We start from the raw sequence: 16185 nt of genomic DNA on the forward strand, positions 1-16185 counted from the left end.
ACACTGTCCCCCCCACACACTGTCCCCCCCCACACACTGTCCCCCCCACACACTGCCCCCCCACACACTGTCCCACCCCACACACACACTGTCCCCCCCCACACACACATTGTGTCCCCCCTCCCCCACACACACACTGCCCCCCCTCCCCCCACACACACTGTCCCCCCCTCCCCCACACACACACTGTCCCCCCTCCCCCAGACACACTGTCCCCCCCTACCCCACACACACACACACACACTGTCCCCCCTCCCCCACACACACACTGTCCCCCTCCCCCACACACACACTGTCCCCCCTTCTCCACACACACACTGTCCCTCCCCTCCCCCACAGACACACAGTGTCCCACACACACTGTCCCCCCCTCTCCCCACGCACACACAAAGCCCCCTCCCGTGTTACAGGACTCACAGCACCGCTCCTCTCTCTGCACCTGCACGCCTGGCCCTTCTCTGCTCAACCTCCTCCCATCCAGGGAGCGCTGCGCACATGCCCCATCTCTGCACCTGTGAGTGCGAGCCAGCGGGAAACGTGCAGCAGGGAAGGTGCAGGGCCTGTCTGGCTGAGGGGGGAGAGTGACGGCCATCGGGAGGGGGAAGGTGCAGGGCATGTCCGGGTGATGGGGGAGAGTGACGGCCATCGGGAGGGGGGAAGGTGAGCTGTGGTCCGGGTAACTGGGGAGAGTGATGGCCACCGGGAGGGGGTAAGGTGAGCTGCGGTCTGGGTGACTGGGGAGAGTGACGGCCACCGGGATGGGGGAAGGTGCGGGGCCTGTCCAGGTGATGGGGGAGAGTGACGGCCACCGGGAGGGGGGAAGGTGAGCTGCGGTCCGGGTGACTGGGGAGAGTGACGGCCACCGGGAGGGGGGAAGGTGAGCTGCGGTCCGGGTGACTGGGGAGAGTGACGGCCACTGGGAGGGGGGAAGGTGCGGGGCCTGTCCGGGTGACAGGGGAGAGTGACGGCCACTGGGAGGTGGGGGGGAGGTGTGTGTGTGTGTGTGTGCTGGACCTTTGGCCCATCACTCCGCCTCAGGCCAATGAGAGGTGTGCGGGGGCGGGCGGGCCAAGGGACCAATGTGATTGACCCCAGGGACAGAACAGACAGACAAGGAGATATACATACAATGGTTTGAGAAATATATAGCTAGATATATATATATATGCACCACCTTGAGAAATGTCCCACTGGGGGACCGAAACGTCGGTTTTTGTGTCTTCTATCAAATATAGAAAATTTATGATTTACTTACCTGCGTGCTGTCCCTTGATGTCGTGTTGCAACCGGTATCGTATATACCTCCAGGAGCTATGTTGTTCAGCAGCTTATCTGCTCCTGTGCTATGCATCCTGGCATCTCAAGCTGGGAAGCTAGCTTCCCAGCTAGCGCTTTATAGGGATTGATAGGCTTTAGTCTCTCTAGAGAGTGGTCGTGGGGCTCAACTAAATTTTTATATCTTTTACAATGAACCCTGTGGTGGGATTGGTATCTGTGTGTGGGAACCCAGCCAACCTCCCTCCTTCTCCTCCCTCCCTCCCTCCTTCTCTCCTCTTCTCCTCCCTCCCTCCCTCCTTCTCTCCTCTTCCCCTCCCCCTCTCCTCCTCCCCCCCACACCCCTCCCCCCCTCTCCTCTGCCCCTCCCCTCTCTCCTCCTCCCCTCCTCCTCCTCCCCTCTCTTCCTCCCCCCTCTCTCTTCCTCCCCCCTCTCTTCCTCCCCCCCTCTTCCCACCCCTCCCCTCTCTTCCTCCCCCCCTCTCTTCCTCCCCCCCTCTCTTCCCCCCTCTCCCCCCCTCCTCCTCCCCCCTCTCCTCCTCTCCCCTTTCCTTTAGATCCTTTTTGATATGGGCGTGCTTATGGGAGACAACAGTTCTGGGGTAGGCACATGAGCGGATGCCTCCATGTACGGTCCCTTGTAGCAAGGCCTGTGTCCTGCCGCAGTTGTGCCCCCTCTAGCCTCCCCGTTCCGTGTGTCCTTGGGGGGGAACACCGTGGTATTGCCCCTCTGTGGCCATCTTGTTGAGGAGCTGCATCGTCCGCGTGCACCTCTGCTTCCTCCCTCTACTTTGCAGGTGCCAGGGATCCAACTCTCGCGAGAAGGCGGCACGGGGTGATGACATCACTGGACAAGCCCGCGAAGATCAGTGATGTTCCCGCGCGCCTCGGGGAAGGAGCAAGGAAAGATGGTCGCTGATCTAAAAACGTGAGTAGGACATGCCGCATTGTAGGGTTCCGATAACCCTCTCTAGGGACCAGTGTTTTTATTTATTGAAACAGGGTGTTTAGGTGTTTGTATATGTTTTATATTTTTGTGTCTTTTGGGCATTCATGTATTTTGATTAGGGTGCCCATTGACTGCTATAGTGGCTTATCATACTCATAAAGTATTATATGGGTATGATGTACCACTATGCCACTCAATGGGTACAGGGTGGACATTGTGGGTCCGGGTGGGTGGTTAGACTTCCTGGGTTGGTAGAGGAGCAGGGTGGGTTAACCCCTTAATTACTATAGTGGTTATATACCACTAAGGTGATTAATGACCTAGGGGCCATTAGAATTTATTTGGTATGTATTCTTTATGGCAACAGAGGACAGGGACCTGCAGTAAGCTGACGAGGACGCCCTTCACAATTGCAGGGGAAGTTGAACAGTTTTTATTTACTTTATTTATGCTGGCTAATGTTGTATTTAATAATGGGCAAATAATCTTTATCCCTATCTGGATAATAGTTATTTTGCTTATTACTGTACTGTATGTGTTTGGTGGGGGGGGGAGGTGTATTTATTGAAATGTAGGCCATGTTTTTGTTTTTTTAAATACAGGAATGCTACCGCAGGCCAGCGGAAACCCACAGGGACCACCTGAGGACACACGGACACCTGCGGAGAGGAAGTAGGGAACCCTGTGGGGCTCCAGGGGAATCGCAGGGACCACCCGAGTTCCCCCAGCACACCGTGTGAACCACCCGAGTGCCTCCAGACACCTGTAGAGATGGCCCGTGGACCTCAAAGACACCCAAGGGGACCACCTGTTGACCATGTTTGGCCAACGGACAACCGTGGGAACCACCTGTGGGCCCATGGAGCATAGCGAGGACCTACCGAGGGCCTCCAGGCACCTATGGGTACCCCCAGGGGTGCACTGTGAGGCCTGCGGGCACCCGTCAGGACAACCCAGGGACCCTGCCAGCCTGTGGTATTAATCCTGTGTGTAAAAAAAGAAAACAATGGTTTTATGTGGGGTACAGGGGGCAGGTTGGTTGTGTTTTGGTGTTCATTGGATATTGTAATGTTAATTGGGGGCTAAAGAGGTGGGTAGTGGGGCTTAGGTGTGTAGGGCAAATTATAATTTATTTATTTTCAGACAAACACACAATTACCACAATTACACCGGATAAATCACTTACTGGGATGGGGAACAAAATAAAGTGTCCACGGAACGAATGAAAGTCTCTGGACACCCCTGCACGCATGCAAGTGGGTGCGCGAGTTGAGCCGTGTGACAGTCCTGGGCTAGGGCCGCAATTTTTCACCTCTATATCTCCGCCGACAGGAAGAATTTCATAATGTCCTTGCGGGATTCGTTCAGGAATCCCCAGCGCATACGACTTCTGGAAGAGGGATGCAAACCTTCGTTTCGATGCAATTAACCCCTCACACTCTGGAACCGCAGACGCTGTAACTTGGTCGAATCTTAGTTGGAACAGATGAATCTTACTAGGACTGGGCTGGAGGCATTCTTATAGGGTTAATGGTCCTATCCTTAATATTCCCAGCCAATCCTCCCGTGGGAGCAATTTTGCCAGACATGCCAGTAGCTTGCAAAAAGGGCAGAAGTTGCTTCTTGGTTTGATCTGAGCATGTGCTAACTTGACACCTTAACTGCTTAACATATGGGGCTCAATCACTTACATGGCGACAGCAAGTCTGGGGTTTGGCTACCTAGTGTGAAGTGCCCATACTTTGAGCCGGTATCTGGTACTTACAAATAATCTGGCCACCCTAACAACTCGGGTCTCTGAGGCTTTTCAACTCTAGACACTGGGGCACCAACTTATCAGAGTGCCCTTTGAAGAACGGAGATGAAAATTCCCTCAGCTCATTCACCCTTAACATATGGCATGTTAATGCATTCATTGCCGGGCTGACAGGAAAGGGTTCCTGTCTTTACATTTTAAAACACTGTTGGCATACAGTTTACTTTTATATGTATGTTTCTGTATGTTTCTGTATGTGTAACAACTATAAAAACCCATATGTATGTTCATGGTGCACTTTAAACTAGCTGCACTCCCAACATTAGAGTGCTAGCTCTCTCCTAACCTGAGTTAGGACTTAATTTAACCAGCTCTGTGATGTGGTCTGCGGTTTTCCACTTGGCATACAATGTAACGCTGCTCGCCGGGCTCGGTAACTGCAGACGTATTCCCTCAATTAAGGTCAAGTGGATAACGAGACTGCATGCTACATCGTATTATTATGAGCACTTCAGCTAGACCGCAGACCTAGAAGAGGAAGAGATCCCCTGATGTGCTCTGGTTACAGACTCATTTCCCTATTAAATACAGATTTTAAAATATATGCAAAAATCTTGGCCACAATACTTAACGATATTCTCTCTAATGGGAAAACAGAGGAGAGCTAGAAACCAAATATGGCACTCAATTGCCAAAGCTGAATGTGAGGACGAATGAACACATAATTATTCTACTTATTGCCTTGAGAAAGCGTTTCTCACACAAAACGCGTGCGTCGGCCATCACGTGCACGCGCATTGTCAGTATTCACGTGGCAGCTTTCAGTATCGCACTGCGAGCAGCTGCCAGTCTCTGTGAGTGAAAACACTCTCTCGAGTAGGAGAACTAGGTGTTCATTCGTCCTCCCAGTAAGTGGACACATATCTCTGTACATCTGTACCCCTGTTATCATGCGGTTTAGTCCATTCATGAATATGGACCCAGGCATATCAACAGCCACACCGTGACATTATAGAGGGCTTATCAGCTCTGCAAGTGATACAAGTTCATTCAGGGGAAACCCCTATCGACAGAACTGGAGTGCAGAACACCAGCGGTTAACCCATTCATGAATATGGGCTTAGGCATTCACACAGCCAAACCGCATATCAGTGTTTCTGCAACCAGAGATAGTTGAGTTACACACTCTACGATAGGACCCCCTTTATCATCACCTCAGCTTCTGTGCAGCACTAACACCATATTATACGGGCACAGACTAACTGGATTGCATATGTATGCACGAACTCGTATATATATCACCAAATTGATTGCTGAGTAGCACTTTTTGTAGGAGATTATCTGACTGGATCCTACTCTATCACAGGGTATCATTTAACCCCAGTAGTTCTACCAATGTATAAAGGCTGTTACATGATATACTTAGTGTTGAAGCAACACCTTCATATCTTAGGTTGACTGTATACCAGCACCTTAATTCGAAACATTGATCTAATTCAACTCCATTGCTTCGTTCATTATCAATCCAGAGTGCATACAGCACTCAACATAGGATTGCTATGTGTATGTCCTTAAATGGATTTTAACCCCCATTCTTTTAATTATGGTGAACAATAAAATGTATTTTTAATTCTTATCACAATACATTCAGCTTTGGGAATTGAGTGCCATATTGGGTTTCTAGCTCTCCTCTGTTTTCTCATTATCATTATTACCCAAGGCACCTTTCTCATAATACTACACCTATATATCCTAATGCTGTAGCGGGGTATTCTCTTCTAATATATCAATATTCTCTCTAGTCTAGTTCTTCTGGACCAAGCAGGTTTTGTCCTGGGCACACATGCCCTTGACAATACAAGGAGGACGTTTAATCTTATACATGTGGCAAAACAAACAGTATGTCCATCTCTTTTACTTTTATTAGACACGGAAAAAGCTTTTGATAGATTATATTGGCAGTTCATGATGGCTTTCACAGATAGATTCACAGAAAAAAAATCTAAATGGTATAAATACGTCATACTCTGCCTCAATGGCTATAGTGAAAATCAACACTTCTTTGGCTAATTATTTCCCAATATTAAACGGAAATAGACAGGGTTGCCCGCTGTCTACTCTACTGTTTGCCTTGGCCATAGAAACATTAGCCTGTCGGATAATATTGAATTCCAACATTTCTGGTATTTTTGTTGAAAAGTAGGAATTCAAGATAGCACTTATTGATGATGATATATTATTGACGCTTTCACACCCTCTAATCTTTTTCATACTTTATCGGAACTCGGTTCCCTCTCAGGATACAAAATTAACAATACTAAATCCCTGTCCCTTATTATAAACCTTCCTAGAGAAATGGTAAAATTACTCCAACTTAATTTCGATTTTCAATGGAATCCGGACCATATTACATACCTTGGTGTCCAAATAACTAAAGCTTACTCTACATTATACACTACAAATTGTAGAACCTTTTTCAATCAAATAATAAAAGATTTGGCCACCTGGAACCCACATATAATTTCCTGGTTTGGGAAGGTAGCAGCTATTAAGATAAATATTCTACTTAGACTCCTCTATTGTTTTTAAACCTTCACAGTTAAAATCTGCCAGAAATATCTAAATAATGTACAAAATAAAATATTGAAATTTGTATGGCAAAATAGATGTCCCAGAGTCCGCAAAGATATCCTCTATAAATCTAAATCAGGAGGAGGTCTAGCTCTTCCGAATCTACTAATGTACTACAGAGCAGCTCAATTGGGGCAATTAATTAGTTGGTATGCAAACCCAATGGATAAGAGATGTGTAGAGCTAATGAAATTGATTTTCTCCCCATATGCAATTAAAAATCTCCTCTGGCTTAACAAAAAATTTAGGCCAGCTGGGATCTACAAAAATCCGGTGATATATTTACCTGTAATTTCTGGGACTCTCTTAAATTCAGTTAACTAACCTTCTCTCCCCCATGCAACCTCTGTTTACAGATCCCTCCCTTCCTTTTTATATGGGTAACCAACAAACCAGCCCTTGGACTCAGAAAGACTCCTGAGAGTCAGCGAGTAAGCAGGCACACTAATAAAGGTTAATCCCATTTGGATACCTCTGATTCATGTTTTGGGTTTCAGGAGTGTCAGCTGTTGAGCCAAACCGTTGTATTGCATAACCTGTAAAATATGCGATAATAAAGATATTTTTGTGTTTTTACCTTTCCAGGGATGCCAGTGAGCTAGGCTACAGTTTCAATCTGGGGTTTGCGGAGAAAGTGTTGCCAGAATGTGTCTAGGTAGTCGGGTCCAGAGTGGCTTGATACCCCTAAAATGTACCAGAGAATCAGGCTTGATTCCCATATACATATAGGCACACTGTCCCGGCAAAATCTCCCCTTGAAAATGCCTGCGCGACTCACCGCTAGTGTTCCCTGCTTCAGCATAACCCAGAAAGGTAAATGGGGCATAGGGATACAAAGTGTCCTGGTAACTATGAGGGGTCCCTAGGTTAAGGGGGATACCCAGGTAATGCCCAGATCACACAGAACCTGCAGAGGGGTTCTGGAGTTGCTCCAACCATAGATAAGTTTGGGAGGAGTTTTAAAAGTTTAAGTTTATGTTATAGTGTGTGGGGAATATGGCTAGTAAGAAATAAAGTGCTGCATTTTATTCAATTTCCCATACCAGAAGACTTAGGATAGTTTAATGTGTATATTTTACTAACAGTGTTTTTAAATACATACTGTATACAGATGCAGCCACCAGTATCCGATCACTTGCCTGGTTAAAACCTAAGGCATCTCACAGTAAATGCCTCAACATGCCTAAACATTTCTTTGAGATTCCTAATGGCCCATCCTATTAACACAGCAGGGGTCCCTGTAGTCCTATTCAGTTTGAATGGAACTGCAGGGGCCTCCCACTGTGTTAATCCGATGGGTCATTAGGAAAATAACAGAAATGTTTACGCATGTTGAGGCATTTAGTGTGAGATTGCCCCAGATTTTTCAAGGCAAGTGATCTAACACTGGTGGCTGCATCTGTATGCTTTGTGCACGGTATTCTGGTTCAATGATCTGAGTGAGCCACTGGGCTACCAACTGAGTTCCAGTGAGTCTACTCAAACATTGGACATGAAAGCCAAAGAGGATGTCAGAGGTGTGAAGAACATTTGGGCAGGAGGGCAAGGCTAAAGTACCAACGTCCTGGGATTAATGGAAGTCCTCTGGACTACCATTTGCCCCATCTTACCTTACACTTAAAACAACACTCACTGGGATAAGGGAACAAAATAAATTGTCCTTGGAACGAAAGAAATTGCCCTTTGCTTGCAAGCGCCAGAAATGCAACCTTGGTTTTAAAAGTCCTGTGGTTATGTTGTTATTAACCCCTTCACTCCTGGACTGGTTGCTGCTGGGCTGGAACAAAGTCTTGCATCTTTACATCATGGATTAAAATTCAGGAATCACACTGGGGATACCTGGGGAGCCACAGTTATAGACTGGCCAAAGCTATATTTTACATGTGGATCCAATCCCCCTCGTGGGAACAAAACAACCCACGAAAAGCCAATTTATCCACAGTTCATAAGACCGGTCAAAAGGGCTGTCTGGTGGGCAGGCGCATGGGTCAGGTTGACACCCATGCCACTTAGCATACCTGGGCTACACCCATAACTTGGTGTCGCTCCTTCTTATTTTTGACCAATAAATGTCAATAGACTGGCATCTGTGATACCTCAGAATGCTGGCCGTGTATAACTTATGGGTATCTGGGTCTTTTCATAACTGACACCCTTTTAGACAGGGAGACTCTAAATCTGTGAGACCCCTTTTGAGGCACAGTCATAAAAATACCTACAGCCCATTGAGAGCCCTTTGAAGCTCGGTCATAAACATACCAAAGCTCATTCACCCATATCACAGTTGGATGTCCACGGAATTCCTGCTTGGACTTACAAGAAATAGCTCCTGCCTTACATTTAAGATCTGGAGTTTTTACCCACTTTATTAAACAACATGTTACGTTTGTGTTATAACTGAACCACTACATGCACATAAATATCATTTTTACACTGTATTTGCATCTCAAAAATCAGGTTTCTGGGTGCTTTCATTCTAGAATTAGTATTTCTCATTGAAATTACGACTTCTAGACTGCTATCATGTGTCAATTAAAGGGTATGGCAAGCAATGGATCTTGTCTTTTACCCTCGCAGGCAGAGAATGGCCCGCAAATGTGGAATAAAAATGGCTGGGACAGGGCAACCACAGTAATGCATAGCAAATCAGGTATAAACCCCTTCCTCCCCATCACAGTGCTGTACTCAATCAAGTGGGGGAGGAGGGGGGAGAGCATCCTTTGGTGTACCTGAGTAGAAAGTAACTGCCCAGGGAGGTGGCTTATGCCACCATTGAGAAAGAATGTTTGGCCATTGTGTGGGCTCTGAGGAAGCTGCAGACCTATTTGGATGGCCGGGCATTCACGGTGATCACTGATCACAATCCCTTAAGTTGGTTTCAAAGGGTGTCAGGGGAAAATGGCAAGCTCCTTCGTTGGAGTCTTGCAAGAATTTGACCTTACAATCCAGCACAAGAAAGGCAGTGAGCATGGAAATGCAGATGGACATTCATGGCAGGACAGTCCCAGTGAACCAATGTCCTCAAGACATGGACCAGTTAAACCGCCGGACGTGTCAATCATAACACAGCCTGAAATTTGAGTAGGGGAGGTGTGACGGTGAAGGGGTTAACCAGTGTCACGGTAGACCAAACTTATTAACACTTTACCACCTGGATACTTTGATTTAATAAAGCATGAAATAAAATATATTGGTTTTGTTTACATAAAGAACACACACACATGTTGAATTACAAAATTATCACGAATAACACTTACTGAAAAGAAATAACAGGTTTCTGGAACTAAAGTTCATGCACTCCGGTCTCTAGGGATCAATTCCCAGAGCGGGGTTGATACGCAAGCAGGAAACTGGATAGTCTTTTGGCTATAGGCGCAACTTGCCACCCCTATATTTCAGCTAAATAAAATAATTTTGTTTTGCCAATGCAGGATTAATTAGCCAATCCTTAGTCCTTGCGAATACTGGATTCTGGATACAAACCTTTAGTGGCAATTAAATAGTCTCTGTACCACCCACTGTAGCTTAAATGAATCTGTTTACAAGATGGAACTTAGATGGAACTTAATCTCAGAAGACTCTTAGATGGAACTTAATTTCAGATGACTCTTAGATGGAACTGATGGAACTAACTTTCTGACTGACGGCATGACTTTTTAAAAACTCCAAAAGTCCATGCTTTCAGTCTGCAGCGAATCACTGCGTGGAACCAAACACCCCACTTATGGGCATGCTCCGCCCGTACTTACAGTAACCTGGCAGAAGCTTCAATGTATGCTGCGAGCATGTGTCAACATGGCACTTCCGCTGCTAAGCATACCTAGCCAAGCCTACTTCCCTGGAGACACTGTCCCCTGTCACCTAGCCACCTGGCATGCCAAAATATTCACCTCTCCTCCCTAAAAGTAACACCTTACAATGTTGTAACGAAAATGGGGTTAATCAGCGCATTAATAAAGGCAGTATGCTCGGCTGGTTAACCCTATTTCATATTGGGGATGAAGGGGTTAATTTTATATGCATTACACATGTACTATTTTCCCCTCTCTACCTTATTGTCCCCGTTTTGCAGGATTGTATAGGCCTGCGGTAATGTATACCTGCATTACTGGTGTTTGGACACAAGATGCCGCTGTGTGAGCCAAGTCGCAAGGTACTGTAATTGGAGAAGCGTGGCGCGGTCTCTTTGTTCAGTTGAGTATCATAAGTATCCATTACTGAGGCTTGAACTCACAACCGCAAGGTCAATTGAATCAAAGGGTTGCGGTTTCAGTCTCAAGTGGATACCAGTTACAATGTATCAAGTCCCGGTTAGTAGCATAACTTGAAAGGTGGCAGGCAATTGCCGTGGGAACTCAGTCAATTGACGTGGGAACTCGGTTAACCGCAAGTCAATTGATGTGAGGGGCCCATAGCCCAGCATTGCCGGCTCAAGGAGAAGCCCTAACTCGGGAACAGAATGGGATTGGTCTGCAGCCCCAGAGTAACACCCCAAGCACACACATATTAAAAATATAACTTTAAGATAAGTACAGTACAACATATATTTTTAATAAAGTGCCTTTCTGGTTGCAGATTTAAAAGTACAGGCAGGATACATTTTTTCTACTTGCCTTTGTAATGCATCCGGTGACCAAATGTTTTAACATCCATGAGCTGGGGGCACTTTCTTAAGCAGAGTCATATCCATTTACCTTTTATTTTAATAACACAAACTGGCTCAGTCTTATACCTGATTGGAGGGTGGGGATAAACTTTAACCCCTTATGCGCTCTGTAGGTTGGGGGTATTTTTCACACAGTCACAGTAATGCATACACAATGCCCGGGCCCAAGAGCTGACATGCTTCATTTTAACTTAAAACCCCTATAACTCTCTTCACCTTATCCCTGGTGAGAGATGTACTGAACCCCACACTGGGGTCTGGGAATGTTCCAAGAACCTTTAATGCAATTCCCCTGCCCGGTTTTACTGTCCTGGTTTGTGCTGAAGGAGGAGGATTTGGCGGTGAGCTGCAAACTGCGTTCTAGGGAGGATTTTGTCCGGTGTTCTGTGTTACTCATGTCCTCAGGAATTTGGGGGGATTCCTGAGTACATGTTTCGGGGTAACCCACAACAGTGGCCCCCCATCAACCCAAACACACCCTGAGAACATTTTACCGTAAAATTACCCCGGAAACTCACGCCTTTCACACAGTTCTATACCACAATTGGACTGCAGAACTGACACTTCACAGTCACCTTTTATGAATCAGGGCCCCCCCCAGCTGGGCATAATGCTTTAATTCATGACCTTGGGACCCCTTCATCATCACAACCAGGTTTTATAATAAAGGTCAAGTCAACTTGGTTAACAGTGACACGTGTGTTAGGGGCTTAGAGTGTCAGCTCTTGGACTCAGGTGTCGAAAATGTATTACTGCAACTGTATTCCAATTTGAAGACAATAAATAATTATGTTGTTTTTGCCTTTACTGGGGTGCTGTGATCGCGAGATTTCTAGGCTGTAAGTTTCAGGGTGGGTTTGTCGAAGAAAATCTTTGCAGAATGCGTCTACAGTATGTAGCGGGGTTCCGGAGTTATGAGATACCCCAAAAGTTGTATCCGGAGATTAAGTGATATCCTTGGATATAGCCAAGCACATTGCTCCTCCTAACTTTGACTCTGAAAACGTTCTTACGACTCACCGCCAGGATCCCAGCTGCAGCATCATCCAGATAAGGTAAATGGGTATGAAGGGGTTAAACTATATCTGTGGCCATACACAGAGTCTCTAGTGCAGCGGGGTTCCTCAGTATTGCAGAGATACCCACATACATACCCAGGTACACTGAACCTAGTTAAGGGGTTCAGGGGCTGGAACAGCTAGTTTATAAAGCTGAGCTGAGAAGGTTTTTAAAGTGTCTAAAAGTTTTAAACATTATTTTCTAATATGTGCCAAGAATAAGGCTAATGATTGTAAGGAATATACACTCACTCCATTCCTGACACCAGAATAGGAACCCATAACTTTTAGCACACAGAAAATAAGACACAATATATGTTATTAAATGGGTATAGTTTAATGTATATATATATATATATATATATATAGTGGCTGCTGCCTTTATTCTCCTGCTGCCTTTTCCCCGCGATTTTAAAAATCGCGGGCAAATCGGGGCAAATCGCGGGATGATGCGGCCTGTTCTCGGCCGTTTCTCGGCTATTGCTTTCTTTGTCTAGCGCTATTAGCGCTATCTGGTGATTTCGGGCCGCGCGGAAAAGTCTTTGACAGACTGGTTAGAGACGGAAAACATGCCCGAGGTTTTCCGGGTATATTGGAGGTTAAAAGGGGCCGCAACAGTATATACAGTATATATATATATATATATATATCAGATATTACCAGACACAATATATGTTATTAAATGAATATAGTTTAATGTATATATATATATATATATATATATGATTTATCTGGAAAGAAGAGACAGCACACAGCCAAGTAGTACTGTCTCTTCTTTCCGGATCCACCATCTGGTAATATCTGCTTTCTAGGTGCATATGGGATAAGCATCAGTTATTTCTTGTTTACAGTGTGCCGTCTGCCCTTGTTCGTTATTTTTATATATATATATATATATATATATATATATATATATATATATATATATATATACAGTGCCGGTCGCCTTTAGCCTCGTGCGGCCATTTCAGCGCATGTTCCGGTATTTAAAGCCACGGTCGCGTGCATTTGTATTAGCGCTGGCTCGGCACGAATGCGGCACGAATGCGGCATGAACACAGTGAAGCGCGTGGCAATCGAAAAAAATACCCAGACAAAATTGGAGATGTAGGAGAATAAAAGGGGCCGTGCTACCCAAGCGAGGCCGTTGGGATTTTACCAGGCGGAGTTTATAGCCCTGGTATCCCTCAGGGGATTGTCACATGCTGCGGCTTAGTCAATAGGGCGGCTGCATTTGCAATTAAGGCCTTTTCAGTGCAAGGGAGCCTGCGCTGGCAGTTATGAATAGGGACAGTTAAGAGAGGCTGCAGTTACATGTTGCTAGGCAACCAGTGAAGCTGTGAGAGATGACAGTTTAGACAGTTTTTAAAAGAGTGTGAGTTGGAGCTGGGAGCTGGGTGAGTTAGGGTGTGTGTGCAGGGAATAGTAGCCCCTGGCACTAGGCATAGTTACCCCCAGATACCCCAGATAAGTTACCATTGCCCCAGTTTGTGGTTGCTTCAGGGACAGGCCCTACTTGAGGAGTTCTGCCCTTTTACCTATTTGGTTAAGTTAGAAGCCACTCAGTAGTGCGCAGCCTGATTACTGGGTCTGGGCTCAGACCCCCCCCCCCAGAGTTATATAGAGACTATCTTCTCGGAGGCCCCGCCAAGCAGTGACTGCGGCCGGCCGGTTGCAGATGGATCCCCGTCAAAGTACAGACGGTGCGGAGCGGCGGTGATATTATCCACGCTGGAAGTCACCCCACGCGTAGGAGGACATCACGTCAGATCAGGTAGATCCACTTCAGTGTATAGCGGCACCCATGGCTGGAGCCCGGGCAGGTATCTATAAAGAGTGCACCAACACGTCCAGGGATAGCGCTATCTCCAACACACGTGGGTGGGGTTTGGACATAAGGTACTTTGGGGAATACCTATGTTGATGTGTGCTCCCTGTGCACTTCTATGTGTATGGCTATATGCATTATTCTGTGTGGTACAGGTACCGGAGTTATTATTAGTAGTTACTAGCATACACTGTGTGCGTGTCTTATTATTGTGGTTCCTGTAAGAGGACCATCCCACTCAGGTGGGAGCCTTTACAAGTGGAGGCGCTGTGTTCAACGAATGATCAGGTAACCCCAGGCTCCCAGTGGCGGAGGTTCAGGCCTTCTGTGAGCCTATCAGGTAACGCACCACACCCGGTAGCACAAGTGTATTTCCCCACATGGTCCCTATCTGCGATTGGGGGGGGGGGAGGTGTTACATGTATATGAACTGAGGGCTTTCTAAGTCAAGCTTTGTTCCTCTGTGTCTGTGCAGAGTCCGTACTTGAAAGACTAAGGGATGCCAAGGTGTTAGAACAGGAGGGGCACTGCAGTTATACCTGAGTGACCACTTCCTGGGCTAGCACAAAACTGATACGCTGTTCAGGTTAGTGATGAAAAAGTGAACAGGTGATCTGCGCTCAGAATTTGTGATACAAATACTTATGTGATTGGATAGAAAACCAATTCCCCAAATAGAGTGAGTTTTGGTGAATATATATGTAGCCCTCTTTCCTGCTGAAATAGAGAGACTACTAGTGCTGTATGTACCTGCTGGCTCAGCGAGATCTGGGCCTCTGCTAACTGGGAGCCTGGGGTAACAATATGTTCTTGGCAGCGCCTCCACTTACCCAGGATCCCCAATAAGTGAGATTCCCCTAGGTAAGAATAATGATAACAAGCCTCAACGTTGTAACCATGTTACTAATAAGTACTCGCAAAACCTTAGCGTACACCTATTAGGGATAAAACACATATAGTACAGTACCTGAATAGCTGATATTCAGTAAATATACACCAGTGGCCTGGCCACTGTCCTCATTAAGTAATGTTACTTCCCACCACCGCGTGCACCCCACACCGTGTCCATTGTAAAAACTCAGTCCCTTGGTCACTCAACACAGTGTCGCCAAAGAACCCTCTCCCAAGGCGGGATCAGCGCCTGTAGGTACCGGTGTTGGTGCACTTATTAAATACCTTCCGGCAACTCCAGTAGCCGGTAACAGACTTCGAAAAGTATCCGCTGATCCAGCGTAGTCTCTCACGAGTTTGGAAATGTCCAGCAGCTTGAGCCCAAACCACTGTTCGCACACAGCAACTCAGGAAGAACACTGTGTCCCTGCCTGCTAATACAGTAAGGGAATAGAATATCTCTGTCTCTATGGCTTTCCCTGCAGCACCACAAGCTAATGGTGACTCAGGGTCTGCACTGGGCCTGAGGGGAAATCTGGCCCAAGCAGGTGGGTCACTGACCCCCTGCACACACACAACCTCTGTCCTTGCTCCTCCGGCACCATCTGCAAGCGTGGTCTCTCCACCACGCTTCCCTTTCCTGCCTGCCAGCAATCCCTGCACTCCTATTCGGCCCCTGGTGTCATGTGGCTCTGTTAAGGATCATGGGAATTGTAGTTTACTTCACAGCCTCCTGATTATTGGCCAGCCGTTCGCGCGCTTACACTGCGCATGCGCAAACTCTCTCCGTACCTCCGGTCGCGCATTAGTATTGTGCAATGCCCATACAACATGGCGGCACCCTGTGCTATCGGGCCGCCGCAGAACCTCCAGATGCTCCCTCACAGCAACCCCCGTGATTGCGCCCTGTTGCGGAGGTACAGAGGGGAAACCAGAACAACCCTACGTATATATATATACGAACACAAAAAGAAAAAGAGGGTTTGTTGAAAGCACATGGAAGAAGCCTTACGGCGAAACGGCCGTTGGAGTATCTATACCACTCACTTTTCTGTGTCCCACTGCTGCACCGTGCTGACCATCTCCTTGTTTGGAGATTTACTGCTGATGCTGTTTTGTCCGGTCTCTGTG

The 16185-nt window shown here is 46.7% G+C and overlaps 1 pseudogene; it reads right to left on the bottom strand.

Annotated features, from left to right (window-relative positions):
- The window catches only part of LOC142465211 (vomeronasal type-2 receptor 26-like), a 49779-nt pseudogene that overhangs the window by 24298 nt on the left and 9296 nt on the right, over nucleotides 1-16185 (bottom strand).

The sequence above is a fragment of the Ascaphus truei genome, chromosome 1, assembly GCF_040206685.1.
Source record: "Ascaphus truei isolate aAscTru1 chromosome 1, aAscTru1.hap1, whole genome shotgun sequence".
In the NCBI taxonomy this organism is placed as follows: domain Eukaryota; kingdom Metazoa; phylum Chordata; class Amphibia; order Anura; family Ascaphidae; genus Ascaphus; species Ascaphus truei.